The following is a 24,091-nucleotide window of genomic DNA, read 5'->3' as shown; positions in this document are numbered from 1 at the left end:
ACACCTTCTCATTTAAAGATTTTTCTGTATTTTCATGACTATGAAAATTGTACATTCACACTGAAGGCATCAAAACTATGAATTAACACATATGGAATTATATACTTAACAAAAGAGTGTGAAACAACTGAAAATATGTCTTATATTCTAGGTTCTTCAAAGTAGCCACCTTTTGCTTTGATGACTGCTTTGCACACTCTTGGCATTCTCTTGATGAGCTACATGAGTTAGGCCTGGTAAACGAATACTGGCAAGAGAAGTGTTAGAACCTAATTAAGATGCAAGCTCACTTCTCCCTGGCGAAGGCAGGGAACAATTAGATGCCGGCTGCGATAAATGTACAGATACCTGTTGAAGTTTCATTCCCAGGACTTAAAAAAAGGCCAATTTTGGCACCGATACTGTTCGTGTAGGGGGGCCTCGGTCTGGAAGACTTGCAGTAGTTCACAATGAACGGCCACTGGAGCCGGTGCAGCGACAGTCTCCTCTGTGAAAGGGGCTTCCCGCAGTTTTGGTCACGAATTCCCCTAGCGGGGCCGTGTCTGCTATGACCAGTATTCCAGTCAGAGGGGCTGAGTTATTTGTAATTTAGCAGCTCGTCCCTCTACCCCTTCACAAGTGACATTCGGGGGACAGTAGGTCTTCTGTTTTGCGTTCTTGCATTAATACTGTACAGGCTGCTCCAGTGTCCATCATGAATGTAACACTCTGTCCCTTCCCAGGGAAATGTCTCCCCCTCACTCTTCCCTTTCTTGCTGCACTGGTCCTAATTAACTCTTTCTTTGACATGCTCTCTACTTCAGCACCCTGGGATATTTTTCATTCAGATCAACCCATTGCATATTGCGCCACTCCGGGCGACTAGTGCTTACTGCGATCGGACTATAGGTCTAAAGCTGTTAATGGAACACTGCAGCAATAATAAGGGGTCATTGTAAAATGACTGAGACTGAATATGTGGCCCGATATGCCTCCTCAACACCATGGAGACGCATTCTAAATGTTAGGGGGTCTGGGAGCTGGGTAACAAGAGCGAAGAGCTCGCTATTGGACCAGGGCCAATGTATTATGGTTTTGGCAATACCTATGGTGGATCGTGTACCAGCAGGTTATTTTCTATCCTAGGAGGTAGAAAGTGTACATGACTCGTGGTCCTCATGGGGGCAGAGGCACCTTGGGCATCCATGGCGTGGTGACCCACAAGACACAGTACTTAATACCACGGGGATTCTGTACACAATATCTGCAGTTCCTTCATAAGGCAGGGTGTCAAAAAGGATGCAAGTTTTATGTCAAGTACAGATACTACAGGGGTCTCTGCAGTTTCATGTATCATAGATTACATACACAGTTCTAGGTCTATTTTCCCTGATTTATGTTCGCTTATTGAGAGACGCTTTGAATACTTCTAACCATATCCTAACCAGCTCAAGTCTGCTTTTATCTATTGTAAGGTAGCGCTATTGATCATGTTGGGGGGCACTCACTTCACCGAGTCAATTAAAGCACACATGCAACGTTTTCCGGTAATATGAAGTCCAGCAGTTTATTACACATCATAAACTGCTTACAACATAGTCCATCTCAGTGGATCGCAGGAATGTTACACATGTATATCCTAGAGCCTTTTTAGTGGCAGCTATGCCCGCTTGGCTTCAGATACAGACTTCAGCAAGGTACAGCATCAATATTCACTTAAAGTGCCGATTTACCTTTGTCGGGTCTCAGCTGCTTCTATCGGCTCTGTTCTGCCACAGCTGAGGGTCTACAATCGGGCCGCAAGGCAGAGACTATTCAGCCCTGGAGATCGGGTGTTGGTGTTGGTACCCACGGTTGAGCATAAGTTCATGGCTAAGTGGCAAGGACCATACGAAGTGGTTGAGAAGCTGAGTGAAGTGAACTACAAGGTCCATCAGCCGGGTAGAAGGAAGCCGTACCAGATCTACCACATCAACCTACTGAAGCCGCGGCGAGACAGTGGGAAGGCTCACGAGGCTCTTTGACCCCCTAAAACCTGCTGACTAAAGTAGGAAGGCCCAGGTGATAGACCTCTCATCTACTAACCAGCTGTGAAGTTGGCTACCCCCTCTGCTGATCCTTAACCAGCTGTACAGCAACCACACAACTGGAAGCATGTACAAAACACACACTGATGATCAAATAATCACTTCCAAATCTTCCTAAAATAGGCACAATATTTTACTTTCAACTTTTGTGCAGTACTGTCTCTTTAAAATCCCACACACTTATCAGCACGGAAAACTTGCACACAGCTGGAGCAGTTTCAGCCCCTGCGCAGCAGCACCAGCCTCTCCCTTCAGCACGGAGATCAGGATTTTTCTCACACAGAACTAGGAGGAATGCAGCAGATATGGCAGTTTCTTAACAGAGTTATTACATTTGTTTAACAGAAACTCCAAACATTCCACATGAAACCCCTGTAGGGCTCAGCCTGGCATATTACACCCAGGGCACCACTTCTGTGCATCTTTGACAGAATTACAAGTTTTCTTCACCGAGAAAGTATTTTAATTAGAAATAACAGTCGGCCTTGAAAGCTAGGTCTGTCTAATTAACTATACTTTACAAAAACAGAGGAAAGTGTAACAGAAAGACAGCTGTATATAATATACAAAGCTGTGTTAACGCTTTTATGAATAACACTTATAAAGCTAATATTAAATTATTAAATATATATATTATATATACACACACACACACACATATAGATATTGTGGTATTTCGACAAGTTCAGCTGTATGCGGAGGAAAGACATGGGATACTGTCTCTTTAAATGTTCGGGTTAGTTTATTCAGCAGTCATAAACTACCCTTGAGTTCATAACAAAAACACAGCCCATTCGGCCAAAGAGACAAAACAAACATACAAAACTCGCTGCACAGTCCGTATTTCGGGCAAGGTCTGGCCACTCTGGATTAAGCACACACAGGTTCAGTATAGCATGAACCAGCTCCTTCCTGGAGCAAAGTTTCCCCAGGTACTGAAAACACCTGAGTGTCAGGGCTGACTATTTAAAGCCCAGACACTCCCCTGATTGGGAGGTAGGGTGGATAACGTCCCGCCCAGCACTTTCTTTATCCACTAAAAACATTCCCTTTCAAATGTGGTTGTACTAACTCTCTCTGCACCTACTTGTGCAGGAGAACTCGCATGTTTTCACATCACTGAGCTTAATACTTCCTTATATCTCTTATATACTTCCTCTGAAGGAATGTCCATTCCCGGTGCTTTATCGTTGGCCATTGAGCTCAGTGCCCATTCTAACTCTTCTATATCAAGTGGTTCAACTAATAAATTCTGAGAGTCTAAGGAAAGGAGCGGGAGCTGAACCTTATCTAGGAAGGTCAGGGTCTGTTCTTCTGAGGGTTGAGCCTGAGAAGTATACAGCTTTGCATAGTATTCCTCCAACACTTTCAGTATGTCCACTGTGGACTGTACCACATTATCCTCCCTAGTCTCCAGACTGGATATAAAGGATGAGTCCAGGCTCGGAATGGCCTACCGTGAAATCTGAGGATCCTCCCGTGGGCACTGAATCCGACAGTCTCTCTTTTCTCAGCATGCAACACATAGCCTGCATGCCCAATTTAAGCTCCGCCGCTCCCCATCCATCTGAAGAGGGGAGAAAATCTGAGCATAAGGCTGTGTGCACCGCAACTCCCTACGCTTCTCCTGGAGCGTCACGACAGTTAGCTCCGCCACCAGCACGGACCTGCTGTGGAGTCTCAGGCTGCTGGGACATGTGGCCAGGAGAACTGTGTAATCGCTGCTGAAGAAAGAAGTGAAGAGAAGGAGTCCCCTCTCTCGTGCATTGCTGTGTCAGCTAAATTCTGTAGTTGGCACTATCAATACGGGAGGCTCCAGCGGAGCACAGTGCTGACCCGAAGTGAGTACTGGAGCCTCCTGTATTATCTCTCTAGCCTCACTACTCTCTCCTGTCCTCCACTCCAACAAAAGCTGCTTTTCCTGTTTGCCCCACGCAGTTGCAATTTCCCTGCCCCCTCTCCCGCTTCTGCCCTCTAGTTGATGATATCACTTTACCTTCCCCCACTGCTCTCTGTGATGGGGACAGGGGGTCCCCATCGTCTTCATTGCTGCCGGAGATCCAGCTACCTTATTTGTGTGTGTAAAGTGCATACACAAATCACATATATACACACTATATAAATAAATACAGTGTATATGTCATCTGCATTTATGCGAATAAGTGAATGTGTATACGTGTAACATTTTTAGATAAAAGACAGACATTAAACAGCATATATGCTTTAACTAAAAGTGCCAGAAAAATGATAAAACACATGTACCTTTAAAAAAATAACTGCCATTTTTTATAAGCAGAATGAATAAATTAATATATCTATAATGTTGTTTATAGCAAATATATAATAGTAAAAAAAATTACAACCTCCCCACGCCCAAAGAAATACTAAAAAGTAAATCATTAAAAGGGTTGTCCCATTTCAAAAATTACTCCATAAGCTCAGGGATATAAAAAACAAACCCAAAAACTGAGCTTTTACTCTTTCTATCTTTGTTGATTGGCTGCAGCTGTAAAGTTGTGTCTGCAGCGCTGCAGTCAATCAATGAACTCAGCGTCTGATGTAAACACAAGTCAATGAGCTCGGTGACAGATTACAGCACTGCAGACGTGAACAACAAAGGTGCAAGAAGTGGCAAGGGGAATTGCTGGACCCCGATAGAGTGAGTGAGATTATGTACACACTGAAAGGAATCAAGTGATCAGCAATGTAAAAATGACTTGTGCATAAGTTCACTATCTTTCAGCTTCATCTAACCGCTTTAGGCTTTCAAAGATGAAAAATGGTGAAAAGAAGTCAGCAAGAAGCTCACTATTAACACACACACACAAATATATATTTTACATATGTGTAAAAAAGATGCCTGTAATAAAAATCCAATAAGACGCTCCAGGAAAGCTGTGGACGCTTCAGGAAAGCTGTGGACGCTTCAGGAAAGCTGTGGACGCTCCAGGAAAGCTGTGGATGCTTAAGGGCTTAAGGAAAGCCGTGGACCCTTCAGGAAAGCTGTGACCCTCCAGGAAAGTCGTGGACCCTCCAGGAAAGCCGTGGACACTAAAGGAAAGTTGTGGACTGGACTTGAAAGGGCAGGAGTCATGGGGCATGTAGGGTTACGGTACTGACCTATATGGCACAATAATGCTAATTGCTCCTATCTCTACCCTTCCCAGACCTGAGGAGGATTCTGTCCTTTGTTTGCCTTGGATGAGGAGGAACTTCCTATTAACTCAGTGGATCTGAATTTTGAGTGAGAGATTTCCAATTTTATTATCCATTGTAATGCAGCAGCTTGCTAGCATTACTGTAAATGGTCCAGGATGTGTTTTACCTGACCATGTACCTTCCCCTTTAACTGATTGGTCACATGACTGTGACATCACACAGGTCCTGTATGCACAGTAAAGGTCTGTACACATGACTAGGACAGCACACAGGACCTATACACACAGCTGACTGATCACATGACTGTGACATCAGCAAGGTCCTGTCAGTATGGGTGTATGTGTGCACAGGATATATAAACCCCGGTAATTGGAGACAGGTGTGTTTGGTGTGAGAGACATGAGGCCTGTTCCCCATGTGTGTGGGACACCGTTCTGCCTAGTGAGGCTGAGTGAAGCCTGGTGCCTGAAAGGCTGAGACTGGATCCTGTGAGTGGATGCTAGTGGCCTTGGAAGGCAGAGGCTTGGTGAAGAGTCCGGAAAGGCGCAGACTGGATGTGTGTGAGTGAAACATTCCAGTAGCCTTAGACGGGTCGACGGCTAGAGCCCCCTACCTGGGAAGCCACAAAGCCACAGTGATGGTGGATTAAAGGGACTGCAGCAACTAAACCCGGCAAAGGTAATACACTTTGTTACATGGACTGTGCTATGGACATTGCTATAGTATTACCTTGCTGAAGGCTGTGTCCTGGGCCAATTGGGCCTGTCTGCTATTTGAGAGACTCCCGGATGTTAAGTGTGTAAACATGCTGGTGACAAACTAAGATGGACATTATGTGTGTGAACAGCGGTTTATGATAACATAATAAACTGCTGTATTGAGAAAATACCGGAAGGACATTGCACGCGTGCTTAATTTACCCGGTGCAGCGAGTATCCCCCAGTATGATGACTAGCGCTGCCTTACATATGGTTCGAGGATGCGGGCAGCTGCAGTCCGGTTGCTAGCGGCAACTGCAGTCCGGTTGCTAGCAGCAACGACAGCCCGGTTGCTAGCGTCAACGGCACAGGATGACGAGTGTGGATAAAGCATCTTGCGGCAACTCGGCGGGGTTGCGAAGATTGGCGTCGCACTCAAACCTGGTTTGCTGTGGCTCAGCGGGGCTCACGAAGTTTAAAGCATCTTGCGGCAACTCGGCGGGGTTGCGAAGATTATCGTCGCACTCAAACCTGGTTTGCGGTGGCTCGGCGGGGCCACGAATATTTTTCCGGGAGAGCGGTGAAGTTCTAGTGTGAACAGCGTACCGCAATGGCTGTGAACGGAGCAGCAAATGGGTCTGACGAGTCGGACCGCATATATGAGAAACGTCTACTGGACATGAAACTGGACATGGTGCGGGAGCTGTGGGCACCATGTGGAATGGCGGCAGTGGACCATTCTATGAACTCTCCGGGGGCGCCAGTGTTGTCCCAGAGTGCCCGGGGAGGTGGTAAGAGATGTTGTGAACTGAGTCCTAAGACTACTGCTGATTTTTGTGTAAAAATTACCCTGCCGGTGTGGTTGTTAAAAAGGGGGCGGGTCTAAAAAAGGGGCGGATTTTCACAAGAGTGTGGAGTGTAGAAAACTGAAAATTGTTAGTGGTTGTGGGTTGGTACCTCCTAAAAATGACAATGTGACCGTTGATAACGGGGTAACTCCAGTGGAAGGGGGTGACGTCAAAGTGGGAGGTGACCTGTTAGTCCACAACACCATGGGGAGTGACACAGACCCCGTAGCTGACTGTGACACTATAAAAGTAAAAAGTGAGTTCAGTCAGGAGGGGCTAGACGAGGGGAGAGAGTCCCCCTCTCGTCGTCGACGGCGCAAGGGCCACAAAAAGGTTGCTCCGGTAGTACTCCCTGAAAATGAAAATAAAGAGAATATAGTACTGTGTGCCTATGCTTCAAGTGTGGATCCTCCTTTAGAGGTAGAAGAGGAGATGAAGTTGCCAGTAGCAACCTCCGGTACGGTACGGAGACTGACGGATCAGGATCCGACAGCCCTGAAAGGGGAGGCGGCCAGTCATGACCAAGAGAGGGAGTCTATCAGGCCGCAGTGTCAGATTGACGTGCAGCAGTTATGTGAAAACCTGGGGAACGTGTCCTCAGACCAGCTGAACCTGGAGTCTGAGCAGCAGAAAATATACCAGGTTATGAGGAACAGGCAGCGAGACATGGAGGGAAGCAACGCGGAAATTAACCAGTGGAAGGAAATGTTCTACGGAATTAACGAGGACCGCCGCAAAATAAAGGAGGAGGTTTTTCAATTAGAGATTGACAAAGCGGTGTGTGAAGATGAGTTATGCGAGGTGAAAGATCGCTTCTCCCTGGTACAGTTAGAGCTGTCTGCCCTCAAAGAGGCGCTGCAGCATGAAGTTGCTGGGCGTGAACAAAACCTAGAACGATTGCGCGAACAGTTCAACCAGGAGCTGTGTGACTCCAAGAAGGAGTGTGATGAAAAGTTCGGTATGGAACTGCAACAACTTAAGAGAGATTAAGAGGATCTCCTCAAGGTAAAAGCAAAACTAGAGGAGGATAAGGCGGGTGCAGAGCAAGTGCGCCAAGTGGTTGAGACCACTCTGCAAGACACCCGTGAGGAGAATGATGGTCTCCGGGGAAAGACCCTAGATCTGGAAGCTCAGGTGAAGGAGCTACAGATGTCCTGTGATACTCTCCAGAAGGCAGAGACGTACCTTAAGGAAACAGTCAGCAAGATGGAAGCTGGGCGAGAGAGGATGGAGGAGTCCATCGGAAAAGCCACAGACCAGGGCCAGGAATTGACCGCTGGTGATGGGAGGTATGAAGCAGATACCTCCTCGAGTGATGCGAGCTTGGATGATTCGGTGGAAGTAAGAGCCGAGATCAGGGAGCTCAAGGAATTGCTTCAGGCCCATTTGAAGCAAGAGAGGTCTGAGAGAACTCTACTGTTAAAAGAGCAGTTGAAGCAGGAAGAGCTTCAGAGACGGGCCGCTGAGAGGCGAGTGACGGAACTAGAGGAAGAGGTTTCCGGGCTCAAAAGTCGCATGACAAAGTATCACTCAGTGAACGAGGCCTCCTTGGAGAAGGAAAAGGGCAAACACGTTGCACTCACTCCCTTATACCATGAGAAGGTGGACCTGAGGAGAGCTAAGAGCATGATAACAGAAGATAAATATGAAGTGGAAGTGGTCAAGACGAAAATTCGTGAATTTGTAGCTGTGAGTCAGCTCAGGGTAAGCATACAGGGGGAAGAAGCTGAAAGTCAGTTGTCCCTGAACCCTGAGCTGGTTGATCGTCTGGAAACCACTGGTGAGACCGAAACGTCTTGGTACAAATGCCTCGTAGATGTACCCGAGGATTTGAGGGAAGAATGCACACGTGAGTCCGTGCATGAAGAGTTTAAGAAGGCTGTGGGAGCCTGTAAGGTGTACTTGACCTCCGAAGCTAAACAGCTGGTGGTTCTGTCCATGACCGAAGTCACAGTGAAGAGGGTGGCGATCCTAAGTGATATGCATTGGCGATGTATTCGCACGAAGCGGTTTCTCCGGTTGAAGACGGAACAAGCCGTTAGACAACTGGAGTTGATGAGGAAAGCTAACAGTATGCGTGAAGAGGTCATCCGGGTGCCTCATGTTCTGGTGAGAAAGCTCATTGGGAGAAGCGGTCGAGCCATGCAGATGATGGTCAAGAAGTCTGGTGTGGTGAAAGTAAGCAGTCCACATGATAGTCAGGACTGGATACCAGACGAAGACGGCATGGTATCATTCTCCGCTGTAGGAACAGAAGAAAGCCTAGAATATATACGCATGCTGTTGGAGTACCGAGTAACCTACCTGCGAGAGGTAGAACAGTTGAATCTCGCTAGACTGTGAGTGGATAGACAGCATCATCTGAGTAACAGAAGATGGCAGCCATCTAGAAATTACGAGACCAGACAGAGAAAGGGCCCCCTAAATAACAGAACAGCTATAGCTGGAGTTAGGGACCTTTCAAGATGTCCTGAGAGTAGGGGGCGTGGGTTTAGAGGTAGTGAGACCTCCAGTAACTCAGGTTTGAGCAGCCCATACAAACGAACCAATAGAGGACGGGACAGTACTGAGTCGAACCGGACCTTAGATACCAGGGCATGTGAGTCACACCGCGGTATGACTGACCGCTGGGAGCGGGGAAGACCTGACAAGATTACGACTGACCGCTGGGAGCGGGGGAGGTCTGACAAGATTATGACTGACCACTGGGAGCGGGGAAGACCTGACAAGGTTGCGACCCGGAAAGGTGACCTGACGAAGTCAGTGACAATGACAAATGGTAGGTCCCTAAGGAATGGGCTAATGTCATTGACTAAGGTTCCAGGGGCTGAGTAGCACAATTGTAAAGTACATGGTCTCTATGTGAGCTGGGGGTTATAATGTTATTGTGTATATTATGTGTTCAACCCCACAAGTTTGAACAGAGGGGGGGATATGTAATGCAGCAGCTTTCTAGCATTACTGTAAATGGTCCAGGATGTGTTTTACCTGACCATATACCTTCCCCTTTAACTGACTGGTCACATGACTGTGACATCACACAGGTCCTGTATGCACAGTAAAGGTCTGTACACATGACTAGGACAGCACACAGGACCTATACACACAGCTGACTGATCACATGACTGACATCAGCAAGGTCCTGTCAGTATGGGTGTATGTGTCCACAGGATATATAAACCCCGGTAATTGGAGACAGGTGTGTTCGGTGTGAGAGACATGAGGCCTGTTCCCCATGTGTGTGGGACACCATTCTGCCTAGTGAGGCTGAGTGAAGCCTGGTGCCTGAAAGGCTGAGACTGGATCCTGTGAGTGGATGCTAGTGGCCTTGGAAGGCAGAGGCTTGGTGAAGAGTCCGGAAAGGCGCAGACTGGATGTGTGTGAGTGAAACATTCCAGTAGCCTTAGACGGGACGACGGCTAGAGACCCCTACCTGGGAAGCCACAAAGCCACAGTGGTGGCGGATTAAAGGGACTGCAGAAACTAAACCCGGCACTTTGTTACATGGACTGTGTTATGGACATTGCTATAGTATTACCTTGCTGAAGTCCTGTGTCCTGGGCCAATTGGGCCTGTCTGCTATTTGAGAGACTCCCGGATGTTAAGTGTGTAAACAAGCCGGTGACAAACTAAGATGGACATTATGTGTGTGAACAGCGGTTTATGATAACATAATAAACTGCTGTATTGAGAAAATACCGGAAGGACATTGCACGTGTGCTTAATTTACTCGGTGCAGCGAGTATCCCCCAGTATGATGACTAGCGCTGCCTTACACCATCCTAATAAGTAAACTTGTTGACATTTCCTCCTACACTTGGTATGCATTATATATGACCACTGTCATTTTCAGGCATTTACATGCAGGTTTCTTACAGTTCTATCTCCATTTACAGATATATTGTCCACCACTGTGGCGCTCTCTTCATTTAAATCTATATTTATGAGAAACAGAGGTGTTCTTATTTTTATACTACTGTAGTTGTTTTTATACGCTTTAATCAAAGTTATGTTATATTATTATTCTCACCTTGCTGCTATCTACCTAAAGCAAGTTATTGGTAGATTTGGAAAGAACAAAGGATGTGGGTGTGTGGCATGTAAGGCCATTAATGTAGGCAAGTCCTTCTAGAACAAAGCCACGGGAGAAAAATATGTCCTCAGATCATTCATGAATTGCAGAAGTGAAGGGGTCATCTATAAAGCCACATGTGTCTGCGGTTTGGAATATGAAGGACTTTGTCATAGAAGGACTTGCACGTGTGCGTGCTATTACGAATCACGCGTTCCGGCAGTATGCAGATCGTTGGCGCACCAGAAGTGACGTGTTGCGATGTCACGCTGCAGAATAATGCGTTCCAATAAGAGGAAATGACGTTGTGGTGTTCAGAAATGAAGGGTTTTGCTCGGTGCTTTTGAGTTATTTAACGGGAACCGGGGAACAGGTCGCTATTACACAGGAGGAGACTTGAAGACCTACACAACTGAATGGTGTAATTCTCTGGTGAATCCCACACAGAGAAGAAAAGTTTCATGTGTTCTTTGTTTGTGTCTCTATTTTAATAAATTAAATGTTATTTTTTAATTTGTATCCTTTGAATAATCCTATATTATATTCATCTGGGAAAGTACCTTTTCTGTTTTCTACCTTTAAAAACTGTTTATGCTATTGCTTGATGACATAAGTGACCTGCTTTCCCCCCTCTTCACATTATTGCACCTTGTGAAGCAGCTTCTTCCTTCCTGCAGCTGCAATGTTCCCTGATTCAGCAGGTCCTGAGCTGCTTTCTGTTTTGCGCAGCCGGCGTTGGATCTGTAATCATCGCACTCTCTGCAGCTCCCAATTCCTGAAACACCAATCGACCCTGCTGCTTAGTACGGGATTTAGCTGCTGAGATTTCTGTTATAAATATTCCTTTAAGGTCGGCCTTCATGGCTTCCCATACATATAAAAAATAAGTTGTATTTTTATTAATCACAAGATATTCCTTTATATCTCCCTCAATTTTCCCCTTAAGATCTATAACTTGCAGCCAAAAGGGGTTAATTTCCCTGTGGGTCTGTTCTGCATTGGGAGATTAAGTTTAGGGAGACACAGAGGAGAATGATGGGATAGCGCTCTGGGCAGGAGCTGGAGTCAGATATAAGACCCTGCATCAGTTCATTTCCAAGAGCCAAATCCATTCTCCACAATGAGGAGAATGTGGAGGAAGAGCAGGAGTATTGGTATACATTAGGAGGACGGGCTCTCCAAAGAGCAATTATGACTGTCTCCTTAACTGACCTAAAGGGGTACAATTGCCTATTACCCTCTTAGCTTCATGTCTCCCTCTATCCCAGTGAGAGTCCGGTAAAGTCCCCTAATATAATATAGGGGATTTGAGAGAAGCTGGCAATAATAGTGAGAATTTATGTATGATTCTCCTGGAATATGGTGGTGGTATGTAGATAGAGATTATTAATAGAGATTTAGTAATAACTTACAGAACAAACATACATAAAAGGAAAGTCCTTTTGATAGTATTAATTTCTCATAATTTGATAAAACGTAGTCCGACAGATGAAAAATATTTTTGGGCATTATTGTTTGGGGTAGGTTTATTCTCTTTTTTTCTTTCTCCTCGCGTTCCTCTAGCAGGTCTTTTCTTTTCCCTGGTTTGGGGGAGAAGTATTGATTTATATGCCCTTTCTTAGGAGACATATCCCAAGGTAAAAAAGGTATCAGACCTTTAGTACCAGTTGTGGTATTGTCCACTATAATAGTATTGCTTGTTATTTTAGTAGAGGAAACAATGTCTGATGTAGCATCATATATTGAGAGGTCCAGTAGTGGAGTAGAAATGGGATCTGAGAATTCGATTAGAGCAGGAAATTCAATTTCATTAGGTGGAATTAGACTTTTATTTCATTTATTGCCACTAGTTGTCTCAGTTTTTTTATTTTTACTTAGAAGAGCCCTTTCCCTTTCTTCATTGATTCTATTTATTTGTAGTCTAATGTTTTCTAGATTTTTTTTGCATCAAGAGCTGACGGTAGAGGTTTTCCATTCGGAAGATAGAAGGGTATTTGAATTTTGTATAGGAGGAGTGTTTGTCAAATTTGAGCTGCTGCTCACAGAACTTTTTGTAGATTCAACTGTTGCAATTGATAAAAGTTACAATTCTATTTGGTAGGACTTTTTCAATTATTTTATTATCATCATCTTTGGTTTGATCTTATTATTTTAATTTTTTTCAATTTTTAGATTTTTGTTCGATCACTCGGGGCACACTTTGTGTTTCATTCTTTTTTCATAATACGATAATCATCCCTATCTCGTTGCAGTCTCATGTTCCAATTGTAATATGGACGTGATGTTAGAATTGATTTTTTTTATATTCTGGATGAGATTCAAACCTTAAATAGGTCCTTAGCTCAAGATAGGACTTTTTTAGTTGAAGTTTCACGTAATTATGTTCTATTTTTATGTAAACATTTTAACATATTATGCATCCAATTATTTAAATTAGAGTCCCATTCAAGTGTAAACGTATTGTCATTAGGAAATGGAGGGGTATGTACCAACCTGAGGCCCCTCAGACATATTTTTTTCATCCATAATAGTTAAAAACTGGACATCCAGACCAAAATGAAGTTACTCTTTTAATCGGTCTTTGGAAGTGCATTGAGGTGAAGGGTACATTGTTGGAAAAGGAAGAAAAAAAAAAAAAAAAAAAACCTCTTTAAATCTCTTAGTTTGCGAGTGTGAACGAGCTGCGTGTGTCCGGAGCGTAAGTGCGAACGAAAGTAAGTGTGTGACTTGTTTTTCAGTGACTTTGGATTCAGGGAGTTTGGAAGGGAGGACTTAGGACTGAATTGCTGACTGTATTTCATTCTTTCTTTACTTTACTTTTTACTTAATTAATCCACCTGACCTACTTATCTGATTCCCCCGTCCATACTTGATACTTAACTGATCCCCCGCCGATATCTAATTGATACACTTGCACATCCCTAATTGATCCCCGTCCATACACCTATATATAAATAATTGTGTTTTGTACTTGTATATATATACTGACTGTATCCCCATATTTAGAATGACGTCCATTTTGGCCGGAGCCGTGCAGTGTACATCTTGCGCAATGTATGCATTCCGTGAGCAACCGCTCGAGGATCCATACTGCTGCGAGAGATGTGAGCATATCGTGCACTTGGAAGCCCAAATTCTGGATCTAAGTGCTCAGATAGCGATACTGAGGAGCATCGACAACATGGAACGGAGTTTGCTGCTCACCGAGCAGACACTCAATGGGTCAATACTGGGGGTGGAGCATAGAGGGGAAGTGCAGGCTGAACAGGCAGGGAGCTGGATAACAGTTAGGAGGGATAGAGGGAAGAAGTATAGGAAGGCTGGTTCAGAATCGGCATTATTGGAGCACGACAGATCCTCTGACCGCCGGGGGAGTGTATGCTCCAGTAATGAGGGGGAGGGGGGAAGTGTAGGGCAGGCAAGACAAGTTCTGGTAGTGGGTGACTCTATTATTAGGGGGACAGACAGGGCAATCTGTCACAAAGACCGGGATCGCCGAACGGTGTGCTGCCTCCCTGGCGCTCGAGTCCGGCACATCGCTGATCGGGTTGACAGGTTACTGGGTGGGGCTGGCGAAGACCCAGCGGTCATGGTCCACATCGGCACCAATGACAAAGTGAGTGGTAGATGGAGGGTCCTTAAAAATGATTTCAGGGACCTAGGTAGGAAGCTTAGGGCAAGGACCTCCAAGGTAGTTTTCTCAGAAATACTACCAATCCCGCGAGCCACACAGGAGCGCCAACGGGAAGTTAGGGAGGTGAATAAGTGGCTAAAGAGTTGGTGCAAGGCAGAAGGGTTTGGGTTCATGGAGAACTGGGCCGACTTCGCGGTCGGCTACAGGCTCTACCGTAGGGACGGGCTGCACCTCAATGGGGAGGGTGCAGCGGTGCTGGGGAAGAAGATGGCTAACAGGTTGGAGGAGTTTTTAAACTAGAGACGAAGGGGGGGGGAACCAAGGAAATAGGTGGGATGTGAGGCAAGCAAGGGGGAAGGGGAGAAGTGAATATAATGAGGGTGGAGAGGGGGGTGGGGATAGTACAGTTAGATCGTTAGAGAAGAATAGGATGCTAAATAACCCCAAAGTTTTATCTTGCATGCTGACCAACGCAAGAAGCCTGACCAATAAGGCGGATGAGCTGCGGGCGCTTATATCGGAGGAGAGGTATGACATCGTAGGTATAACAGAGACTTGGCTAGACGATAGCTACGACTGGGCGGTAAATTTATTAGATTATAGTTTATTTAGAAGGGACCGGAAACAGGGGAAAGGCGGAGGAGTCTGCTTATATGTAAAGTCATGTCTAAAACCCAGACTAAGGGAAGATATAGGAGAGGAGAAGAGGAAACCAATATGGTTGAACAAGAACGTAAAAGGGGCGTTAAATAGCAAAAAAAGAGGCATTCAAGAGATTAAAACAGGAAAACAGTAAGGAAGCACTAATGTGTTACAAGGAAAAAACGAGAACCTGTAAAAAACAAATAAAAATAGCGAAGGAGGAAACAGAGAGACGTATTGCTAGGGAAAGTAGATCAAATCCCAAACTGTTCTTTACGTATATAAATAGTAAAAGGATTAAATCGGATAATATTGGACCGATAAAAAGTGAGGAAGGCAAAATCATAGAGAAAGATGAGGATAAAGCGAATCTATTAAATAATTTTTTTTCGACAACTTTCACAAAGGAAATCGAAATAACAGGAGAAATGAGAAGTGACAAGCTTAATCCTCCACTAAGTATGACAAATCTAACCCAAGCTGGGGTACAGAAACGCCTCAGTAACATTAAAATAAACAAATCACCAGGACCTGATGGCATACACCCACGGGTACTAAGGGAACTAAGTAATGTGATAGACAGACCGTTATATCTTATATTTAAGGACTCTGTTGAGACTGGGTCTGTGCCACTTGATTGGCGACAGGCGAATGTAGTGCCAATATTCAAAAAGGGAGGGAAAAGTGACGCCGGAAACTATCGGCCGGTGAGTCTGACGTCCGTTGTGGGCAAAATTTTTGAAAGCTTCATTAAAGAGGCAATTACGGAGCATCTTGATGCTAATAATCTTTTAATCCCGAACCAACATGGATTCATGAGGAATCGCTCCTGCCAAACAAACCTGATTGACTTCTACGAGGAGGTTAGCTCTCGAGTAGATCAGGGGGAACCAGTGGATGTCGTGTATCTCGACTTCTCAAAAGCGTTCGATAGCGTGCCACATAATAGGTTGGTATACAAAATGAGAATGATGGGGCTGGGGGAAAATGTCTGCAAGTGGGTAGCTAACTGGCTAAAGGATAGAAGGCAGAGGGTGGTTATAAATGGAATATACTCAGATTGGGTAAGCGTCACTAGTGGGGTACCACAGGGGTCTGTACTAGGCCCAATGTTATTTAATATCTTTATTAACGACATAGTCAACGGGATAAATAGTAAAATATCAATATTTGCAGATGACACAAAGTTATGTAAAACAATTAATACAAAAGAGGACAGTGCAGACCTACAGAGGGATTTGGATAAGCTGGGTAGGTGGAGCATTAAATGGCAAATGAGGTTTAACGAGGAGAAATGTAAGGTCATACATATGGGAAGGAAAAATGGAAGTCACCAGTACTCACTGAATGGGAAATCATTGGGGAATTCAGAGATGGAGAAGGACTTGGGCATCTTGATTGATAGCAAACTAAATTGGAGTGCCCAAAGTCAGGCCGCTGCTGTAAGGGCAAACAGGGTAATGGGATGTATCAGAAGAGGTATAGCTGCAAAGGAGGAGAACATTGTTCTTCCACTGTACAAAGCTCTGGTCAGACCACACTTGGAATACTGTGCTCAGTTATGGGCCCCAATATATAGAAAGGATATAAATGAGCTTGAAAAGGTACAAAGGAGGGCAACAAAATTAATAAAGGGAATGGAGGGACTGCAATACCCAGAGAGGTTGGCAAAACTAGGACTATTCAGCCTGGAAAAGAGAAGGTTGAGGGGGGACATAATAAATGTGTACAAATATGTTAGGGGACAGTATAGAGATCTTGCCCGGGATTTGTTCAAAAGGAGGGATATTACGGTAACAAGAGGGCACTCACTAAGACTGGAAGAGAAAAGGTTTCAGCACCAGCATAGGAAGGGGTTCTTTACGGTAAGAGCAGTGAGAATATGGAATTCACTGAGTGAGGAGACGGTAATGTCGGATTCACTACACCAGTTCAAGCGGGGACTGGATGCATTTCTAGATACCAGGCAGATTTCAGCATATACTTAAAAATAAAATAAAATAGTAGGTTGATACAGGGATTTATTCTGACTGCTGGTTTCAGAGTCAGGAGGGAATTTTTCCTCAGGTGAAGATTGGCCAAATCATTTGGGGTTTTTGCCCTCCTCTGGATCAACTTTAGCAATTAAAGAACTAACAGGTCGAACTTGATGGACGCAAGTCTTTATTCGGCTTTACAAACTATGTTACTATGTTAATAAATTTTTTTTCTTAAAACTTCGTGTCCTCCTAACTGAATGAGTTTGTGGAATTGTCCGTGTCCATAACGGATCCTCCTGTTTGTCCAATAGTTTGTAACATGAGCCGTTCACTTGATGAAAGTCGATTGTAAAAGTATTCCATGATGTAGATATATAGATAATTCCCTCTGCAGCCGGGCTCTCCTTTGACAATTGCCAGACTGGGAGACGGTTCCAAGGTATTGCTTCTGTATCCAAGATAAAACACTAGGGAGAAAGTAGCAAAAATAGGGTCTTATCCAACAAACATTTAAGAGTATTTGTATCAGATTGTGCTAACCTGATCCGTATTCTTTTCTTTGGTGTTTTAAGTTTGATGTTCAGCTGCTGCGGATCCAAGGATTTGTCAAAGCCGATGAATATCAGGATCTGGAGAAATTTGTGGATACTTCCCGCGCTGCTGGTTTATTGAAGATGTCAATTCAGAAAGGTTTATTAAATATAATTGAATATGAAACATGCAGAGCTCTCAGATTTTTTTTCTATCAATGAATCTGGCTCTTAGTTTCTGCACTTCTATAGAATAATCTGGAAAGATCGAGATTTTGGATCCATTGATTATTACATCTGGATAATCCCTTGCCTGTCGCAGGATAATATCTATGTCCCGGTAGTGTAAAACTTTAGCTAGCACAGATCTTTGTGGAAGCCCAGGAGGAAGAGGACGGGTCGGCACCCTATGAAATTGTTCTACAGCCTATAGGGGGTTAAGGTTTCAAGCCTGATTATTAATTTTAATTTTCAGCCAGTTTTCAAAGAATTTAGTAGGAAAGGAGCCTTCTATTTTTTTCAGGCATATCAATAAGTGGTATATCATTGAGCATTGATCTAGTTTCAAGATTATCTGTTTCTGCCAGGAGTGCTGATATTTGCTGTGCTTCAAGCCTGTTCTCATTGCTTGTATCGGCTATCTGATCCGCAATCGCGCTGACTCTGACTTCCACTGACTCTGCTATGTTTTTTGCAGATATGTTGTATACCTGCTATCTCATCTTTAAGACCACCAAAATGTACATTTAAAGCAAATAGAGAGGATTTACAATGTACCACTGCAATGAAAGTCTTTAAAGTAGGTTCCTCAGGTACCTGTATGTAGCATTGGTGCAGATTAGGCAATGGGGCAGCAAGTACTGTGTCACATGCAGTTTTGCGATGTTTTCACCTCCTTCAATGCGGTTGCCTCTCCCATCTCCTGCTCACCCAACTCTTCCGCTCTGGAGCTAGTGCACAGGTACGGGGTAGCTGCTATAAGAAGTCCATGGTCACCTGCTCAGACCTGTGTTTCTGTGCAGGCATATTGCTCCAGCTTGGCCACCACTTCCCTCCTCCTCGTCTCCCCTGCTCAATCTGTCTCCAGCGTAACGACCGTGGTGTCATCTTGGAGCCGAGAGCCTGCTTCTCCCGCCATCTTTCTGTGGCTTTTCTTAATTATTTTTTTCCCTTGAGCAAAGTACCTCCAAACTCAGAAATGAATCCGGAAGATATATGAGGATTTTCAGGATGATAGTCAAGTCCTATATCGGAAAAATAGCTAAACAGCTAGATGCTCGGCAAGAGCTCCTACATCTGCACGTTCACACAAGCCGTCAAGGTTATTGCCCTCTTATTTGGTCTCCAGTGTGGATACACAAAAGTACTGCTGCTTTCTGTGTGAGTGGTATAGTCATGCAAGAGAATATCATTACAATAAAAGAGACTGGCCTCGCCGACATTCACTTCAGCAAGGGAGTAAAACTGTCCTGCATCCAGAAGTTGTTGACCCACCTAAGCAATGGTGGTAAGAAAATCTTATCAAGTTAGGCCTAATGAAGAACTTTGCAAAGGATAAAAATGTAAAATCATTCATGTATCTCATTGATACCTTTCCAAGGTTAAGTGAAGCAAATATAAAGGAAGGAATGTTTACTGAACCTCAGATTCATAAATTTCTTCAAGATGAGGAGTTTCTTCGTTTGTTACAGGGCAAGGAAAAGGCTGCATTTGCATTTGTGGCAACTAATTTTTTGGGAAACTCATGAGCAGATACAGTAACCATGAAGAGTTGGTGTTATTTCTCCTCAAAAGATATAAGGATCTTGGCTGTAACATGTCCTTAACAATTAATTTCTTACATTCTACACTTTACTTCCACCAAACTGCGGAGCAGTGAGAGACGAAGATGGTGAGAGATTTAACCAAGATATTGCAGCTATGGAGAGAAAAGATATCAAGGAAAATGGAATCCATCAATGCTTGCAGATTGCAAGAAATTGCAAGAAATGATCTGATACAGGATTACAAGAAACAAGCAAAAAATAGTATTTTGGACCAAGTTTTGTAGTGCAATTTCTGTAACTGTTTAGAATTCAGAATAGTGTTTAGGCAGGTTTTCGTTATTTGAATTCTTGTTTTCTTTAAATAAATATTAGAAAATTGGCATAACAAGAAATTCTGCATCTGTATATTTACAAAAATAATAATGTTTCAAAGTAATGAAACTTTTATGCATTACTTACATGTAGCAGTAAAAGAAAAACTCTTTGGTATCATAGAAACAAGAGACAACTACCATATTTTTGGGACCATAAGACGCACTTTTTCCCCCAAAATTTGGGAGGAAAATGGGGAGTGCGTCTTATGGTCCGAACGTTGCATACCTGCGGTGGTGGTGGAGCGGAATCTCCCTCCTTGGCGGCAGCGGCAAAGGAGGAGGAGGTGACATGCTGCGGGTGTCTGGCTGGGGGCTGCGGGTGTCTGGCTGGGGGCCAGAGCGGGTTGAACTGAGTGCGGGCAATGTCTGGCTGCGGGCTGGGGCGGTGAGCGGCGCAGGATTCCGGTGCGCACGGTCACTTCCTGAAGTTGTGATCCACAGGAAAATAGCCGCTCGAGCCGGCTCATGCACTGACTTGTAGCGTGGGCGGCCATTTTCCTGTAGACCACAGCTACAGGAAGATGGCCGCGCACACCGGAAACCTGCAAAGCTCACCACCCTGGCCCGCAGTCAGACACTGCCCGCATTCAGTTCAACCCGCGCAGCCCCCCCAGCCAGAGACCCCCAGCCAGACACCAGAAGTATCTCACCTCCTCCGCTCACCGCCCCGGCCCGCAGTCAGACACTGCCCACATCCAGTCTAACCCTAGCCAGACACCAAGGGCCCCCAGCCAGACACCAAGGGCCCCCAGCCAGACACCCACGGCCCCCAGCATCTCACCTCCTCCTACTTTGCTGTTGCCACCGTCGCCACCACCACTACCACTGGTCTCAGTCTCCAGGCAGGCCTCGGCGGCAAGCAGGCAAGCCTCTATCGCCAAACACTGGCTCCGTTCCCCAGCCATGCACCGGGCCTCAACCAGGCCCCCAGCCATGCACTGAGCGTCAGCCAGGCCTCGGCCCCCAGCCTGGCATCGGGCACCAGCCATTTCCTCTGCTGCAGCCGCCAGGTTCCTGAGGGAGGGAACGGGGGGCCCTGCAATCCTGCTCCACCGCAACTCCCCGCTGCTGGAGCATAGGATTCCAGAAGGACCCTGCCTTCTGTGACCCTCGCTCCACCGACCTCCGGGTAAGATACTGTACCTATTAAGACTATAAAAGATGGACCCCATCTTATTAAAATATTTTTTTTCTATATTCCACCCCAAAATTTGGGGTGCGTCTTATGGTCCGGTTCGTCTTATAGTCCGAAAAATACAGTAAATATTTTCATTGTCCAATTTGAATTCAGGAGGTCAAACTCATTAAGAAATGGCTCCATACATAACTGAACCAGACAATTTGAAAATATGTAAAACAGTGTTACAGGATCTGAAAGATCCTTGAGCTAGTCGGGTGGCAGGTTCTTCAGCTGCTCAGTCAGGACGTGCGGCCTCTGTACACGATCCGGTACCTTCCTCTCCTGCTCTGCACCAATCAGTTAGATAAGTGTGGGGCCGAAGGAGAGAGCAGTTCTCTCACTGATCGGAAAGGACACTGCCGCATTGTTCGCAGTCACAGAAAGCTGCCTCCAATCTATAGAATTTACTCACTTATTAGCAAGATTTTTTCTTGCTAAAAGTGTGTCTTTCCATGTAAAACATTTTCCACATTAAAGATATTATGAAGGCTTCGCCCCTGTGTGATTTCTCTGATGTCTATAAAGACTTTTTTCTGGTTAAAACATTTCCCACATTCTGAACATGAAAAAGGCTTCTCCCCTTTGTGAGTTCAAAGGTGTGTAACAAGACCTGATCTCACTGTAAAACATTTCTCACATTCTGAACAGGAAAAAGGTTTCTCCCCCGTGTGAGTTCTGTGATGTGTAACAAGAGCAGATTTCTGTTTAAAACATTTCCCACATTCTGAACATGAAAATGGCTTCTCCCCTGTGTGAGTTCCCTGATGTGTAACAAGAGATGATTTCTCTGTAAAACATTTCCCACATTCTGAACAGGAAAAAGGCTTCTCCCCTGTGTGGGTTCTCTGGTGCTTAATCAAATCTGATTTCTGGATAAAACATTTCCCACATTCTGAACATGAAAATGGCTTCACCCCTGTGTGAGTTCTCTGATGTGTAACAAGAGATGATTTCTGTGTAAAACATTTTCCACATTGTGAACACGAAAATGGCTTCACCCCTGTGTGAGTTCTCTGGTGACTAAGAAGATTTGTTTTCTTGTTAAAACATTTTCTACACTTGGAACAAGAAAATCTATTCTTTGCTGTGTGAATTTTTTGATGTTTAAGAAAAGACTTTTTGAGGGGAAAACTTTTTCCATATTCTGAATGAGAAAATGGCTTCTTAGCTTTAGGAGCAGTTAGTTTTTAATACTTATTTTGAGACTTTGATTTTCCTTAGTAGTCGGTAATGAATCAGAAGACAGGACCTGTTTCGTAGGATCAGATGACAGATCTTTGCTGTGAAGGGATGATGGTAGATCTGGAGTAATGGCATTCACTTCAATTGTATCCTGTGGGATCTCAAGATCATCTGATTTGAAAATTGAAGATATCAGCTGTCCCTCTGATCTCCTGGTAGAGTCATCTGCTAAGTAAAAAAAAATATTATATTATATTTGAATAAAATATTCTTGTAATTTATATTTTTGAACATTTCTACTTAAACTGTCAGTAAAAATGGCAAGTTATGTAAAAATATTGAATTATTCACCAAGACAATGACAGTTCACAGTCTTATGGGCAGCACGGTGGCTCAGTGGTCAGCCTTGCAGCCCTGCGGTCCTGGGTTCGAATCCCACCAAGGACAACATCTGCAAGGAGTTTGTATGTTCTCCCAGTGTTTGCGTGGGTTTCCTCCTGGTACTCCTGTTTCCTCCCACATTCCAAAGACATACCGATAGGGAATTAAGATTGTGAGTCCCATGGGGACAGTGCCCATAATGTCTGTAAAGCGCTATGGAATTAATGGCACTATATAAGTGAGTAAAATAAATAAATAATAGAAAACTTCATATCATGAACCAGTAGAGCATGGTGTTCAACTGTTTGTTCATTCTCCTCCCAAATGTGGAATAAAAATGCACCACACAATGTTATGCAAGCAAAAATAATAACATAAAAACTTCTACTCATCTCACAAAAAAGCCACCACTCAGGTCTATCATCTGTCAATGGAAAAACAGAGAATTCGACATCATTAGTGGCTCAAAGGCTCTTGAAAAGCAACATGGCTTTCGTAAACCAATCCAGCAAAATCCGCTCTTTTCAGAGTCAAATATGCTCCCTAATTAACCCAAATGGAAAGCATCACACCATACTAAAGCTCAAAGCATATTGCCAGAAGGTGCCAGATACAGCCTTTTTCTCCTCTGGTTCAGTCCTCTGTGTTCAGCTCACCAGAGGATGTAACCCCACCCTAATAGGGTCAGGAAATATGAAGAGGTTTAAATAGCCCCCTCCCACATCCTACCTCGAGTGTTATTACAAAGGACCACAAGAGTATAGATGCTTCAAATTAATTTTTATTTCTACTGATCTAACTGTCGTAGAAACAATAAACAAAGGGAATTATCCGTGCTGTTGTGGTGGGTTATTAGAAACCGAATTACTGGCAAGTCTAATTCTATTTTCTCTAATAACCCCCCCAAGACAGCACACCGGAGGTATACCAATGATATACTAGGGAGGGACAACAGCCTGAAGAACCTTCTTTCCGAAGGCTAAATCTCCAACGGACATTAGATCTAGTCTGTAGTGTTTGGAGAATGTATGAATTGAGGACCACGTAGCAGCTCTGCAAATCTGTTTGATGAATGCGCTGGCTTTCTGAGCCAAGGAGACAGATATCGCCCTTGTAGAATGGGCCTTGAGCTTTTCCGGAGGAGGCAGATCTTGGATTTGGTAAGCCTCCGTAATTGCCCTCTTAATCCAGTTGGCTACTGTGGATTTTGCTACTTTCTTTCCTCTGTTTGGACCTTGTGTATGGACAAATAGGTTCTTGTCTTTCCTTCCTTCTTCTGTTTCCTGAAGAAAGTGCAGTACTATTCTTCGAACATCCAGAGTGTGGAACTCCATTTCTTTCTCGTTTTTTGGGTTGTCACAAAACGATGGAAGAATTATTTCCTGAGATCTCTGGAAATTCAAGACCACTTTAGGTAGAAATGAAGGGTCAAGTCGGAAAATTAGATGATCTTCCAGGATTCTCAGGTAGGGTTCGTTGACCGAAAGGGCCTGTAGTTCACACACTCTCCTGGCTGTAGTTATTGCTACCTGGAAAGCCATTTTCCAGGCCAGCCTCTCAAGTCTTATGGCTGATAAGGG

The sequence above is a fragment of the Phyllobates terribilis genome, unplaced genomic scaffold (assembly GCF_046119375.1).
Source record: "Phyllobates terribilis strain yellow unplaced genomic scaffold, ASM4611937v1 Scaffold_46__1_contigs__length_10046794, whole genome shotgun sequence".
Lineage (NCBI taxonomy): Eukaryota > Metazoa > Chordata > Amphibia > Anura > Dendrobatidae > Phyllobates > Phyllobates terribilis.
This window is presented reverse-complemented; position numbering follows the sequence as displayed.